This window comes from Diadema antillarum, unplaced genomic scaffold (assembly GCF_040938485.1).
Source record: "Diadema antillarum isolate AM-2024a unplaced genomic scaffold, OU_Dant_1.0 scf00000024, whole genome shotgun sequence".
Classification (NCBI taxonomy): domain Eukaryota; kingdom Metazoa; phylum Echinodermata; class Echinoidea; order Diadematoida; family Diadematidae; genus Diadema; species Diadema antillarum.
Window position 1 is genome coordinate 2,874,005 of NW_027270913.1, and position 3,881 is coordinate 2,877,885.

A 3,881-nucleotide genomic window follows, 5' to 3' on the forward strand; every position below is an offset into this window, starting at 1 on the left:
ATCGAGTGCGCTGTACATCACAGCTAGCCCAGGCCCGCCCGCGCCCATCCAACTACAGTTCGACTGCTTTGTGGGTCATTCCTTCTTGCCGAGCTCGCAGTGTGAAATGCATGCGTCACTACAGAAGCTACAGCTGCACTACAGCTATAAAGTAGAGGACGCAAGGCGTAATTAGAAATGGGACATCACGATTGGTAGGTGAATTGTCGATTCTTTTTTCGGCGGCCGAAAAAATAGTAAATATAAAAAAAATCGATGCGGCAACTGAAAATCGATGCGGGCGGGGAGCGGGCTGGGACGAGAATTATGAATTTCTTGGTATTTTCAGCGCCATTTTGAAAATAGTAAATAGTAAAAAAATCGATGCGGCGGCCAAAATCGATGCGCGCGAGGACGAGAAACTGGTTTCTTTTTTACTTGGCCTAATGTTCCTTTGTGAGCAAGAATAGTAAATTGCAGATATTCAAAGTGCTCTGCCCTTACATCTGATTGTGCTACATGTACGTGTAAATTAACCAAAGTTTGTACATGTGCTAGAACACAGTTCACTTCTGAATTGATTTTTTGAAACTGTGAAAATATATGTTTAAAAATTCAGACCTTGCTTGATGTACAATGTACTGTATATCATTTGATGCAAATGCATACAAAGTGTGAAAAGAAATTTTGACATCACACTTTATTTTATTTTGATTTATTTTTAGACCAATGAAGAAGCGAATGTTGATTTCAAATACATTATTTATTTTTTATGTAGTAATTATATAGTCCTTTGGAAAAGCTTTGTCTGTATAGTATTGTTTTGCAAGCATACATCTTAATCTTAATTTGTCTTTAGCTTCCATGAATACTCTCATACAAAGATGTAGCATTATTCTTCATTTACATTTAGACAACTTTATACAAATTTAAAGAATGTGTGGTGGAACTGTTAGGAAGATTAAAATCCATGAAATGATTTAAGCAATCATGAATGTTGAAGTGTTATGTTTTATATTGATTTTAGGAAGAACACATTTAGACAAGAATTGGGATTTATTTTTTCCTTCAAAAAAGTGAAATAAAACTGATCAGATGTAATTGTCCCCGCCGAACAAGTTCGAGCAGGGGACTATGAAACGGGCTCCGTACGTGTGTGTGTCCGTGTGTCCGTCCGTCCGTGTGTCCGTGTGTCCGTGTGTGCGTCCGTGTGTGCGTCCGTGTGTGATCAAAATCTTCAATTTGCTACTTCTCTGTCATTTATGAGCCAATTTTGACTCTGTTTGCTTTATATGATAGCACTACATGGGAGCTTTGAAACTTCTACACAGAATTTCAGTCGTGACCTTTGACCTTGACCTTTGACCTATATTGTACATTTTGCTACAAAATGCTACTCCTTCGCCATTTCTAACCCTATTTCGATTCCGTTTGCTTTATGTGATGGCACTAGGTGAGGGCTTTAAAACTTCTACACAGAATTTTGACCTTTGACTTCTTTGACCTTTGACCTTGATTTTTGACCTGTATTGTACATTTGGCTACAAAATGCTACTCCTTCGCCATTTCTAACCCGATTTCGATTCCGTTTGCTTTATGTGATGGCACTAGGTGAGGGCTTCAAAACTTCTACACAGAATTTTGACCTTTGACTTCTTTGACCTTTGACCTTGATTTTTTGACCTATATTGTACATTTTGCTACAAAATGCTACTCCTTCGCCATTTCTAACCTGATTTCGATTCCGTTTGCTGTATGTGATGGCACTAGGTGAGGGCTTCAACACTTCTACACAGAATTTTGACCTTTGACTTCTTTGACCTTTGACCTTGATTTTTTGACCTGTATTGTACATTTTGTTACAAAGTGCTACTTCCGGCGGGGACATATATTACGCACCGCGTAATTTCTACTTTTCCTTGTTGACAATGAAATTCAAAATCTTAAAATACCTCCTTTATGTGTACATTATAGTAATGAAAGTAATTGTTTTGTCCCTGCTGTGCTTCATAGAGGAGGGGGAAAATGAAGTAATTGTAGGCATTCCATGTGATACAGTACAGCATCTTTTGTTTCATGAATAGGCAGATGAATTATACTTATTTTTATGTCTATCAGATATCACTACGGGAAGGACGCAAACTGCTTTTGCCTCCAGGCATCTTATTATGACAGCTATTGACACGACATCTTGTACTGCATTGAACATACATACTGTATGTGCATTGTACATGTTGATTGTACACGCATAATCCAGTGAGGTATTGGAATGACAACCAATACTGTGGCACTCATTGTGCGACACCGCGTGGTGGCTGCGAGCTAATGAAGGCACCCAAGGCAGTGCCAGGCAGTGATGCGTCGGAAGAAAACAATCAGCCGGATTAGCATTAGGATTTCTATTCATACATATGAATGCCTCAGGGATGATACAGACTTGCAAATTTTTCAATTTCGTCCAAATCCCAGTGGAGGTGAATAGCTGGTTGCACAGTAACATAATACAGTGTGTTTGTATTTTAAACGCGAATGCTGCAACATGTATGATCGACCACAACACAACACACAAAAGTTCCCAACGGCTGGATATATTGCAATTTATAAGAAAAGCGCAGGTTTCCAAAATGGCACGTGAAAAATAGCATGTCATATTTTCATTCAAAGCTGAATGTTTCAAAGCATATCTAGCATTTTATAAGAGTAATGAATGCAGTGTATGCATAGTGCATCGGTGTACATGTACAGTGTATGTAGCATGCATTTATGAAAGTTAATAAAACACAGAACACTGACAGATACATGTCTTCTGATCATGTCCAGATTTTTGCACCCCTGTCTGCTTTAAGTTAATAAAACACAACTGCTCATCAGACTGGATCACTGTGATGCAGCTGTAGCTGTTCACTGCATAAAAATGTACATTGTATTACAATTGTATATATGGTAAAACTACCGGTACCTATGTGTATCAATGGATTACAGTGTGTACCGGTATGTCTCTTCGTCAGTAGACTTTCACCGAGAATACTATCCTGAAGAAGATTATCCATACCAATGGTACTTCATGTAGCTCTGTACAGTCATTAATAGACAAGATGAATGACGATATTATGAATTGTGATAGATACAATGTACAGTATTTATGCTTCACTTCATCAAATAGTTGTGACTTACTATAATGTATACTCTGTCATGTTATTTAAACAAAAGAAAAATAATAAGTTCAATGTTGTATGATGTATTTCTCCAGGAGATCCTGAAAGGGGGTTCTATGGTGGCAGCAACCTCTATGACTTTGTTGATGACGAGGACTTTCAGTCTAGTATAGAAGTAAGTGAGCTTTGCCCTGAATATTCATGCAATCAAATTTCTTGTGTTATGATTTGCTTCTTGATTTCATATGAACATTTATTTTGAAATACAAAGAAATGTGTAAATTACTGTAAATTTTAGTAGAAATTTTTACACATTTGATTAGATATGTGCAGGTCAATTGTAGTACACTTTGCTTGCATCATATACTGTATGTAAATTCATGAGTGATAGTTTACTTTTTTTTGGCACAAAATTCATTATCTCCAAATTCATGTTATTTTTGCAGTATTTGGTTGAGCATGAAAGTCATAAGTTTACAAGCAGAGTATTTCATGTTTACATACGTGTACATAGTACATGTAGATTTTTTTTTTCAGAGGTATCTGGATGTTTTATAAATAGATTATGCAAAACCTCCTCAATTATTATCAGCCAGAGTGACTGAACACTACAAGTGTATGTACAATCTTGTAGTCTTACATGTCTAGGTTCAAATACATATTACGGTATATTGATGGTCAATTTGTTGATAATTCATTGCAAGTTTACAGCAGAATTCTTGTCAAAATGTAAAAGCACCAATGTAG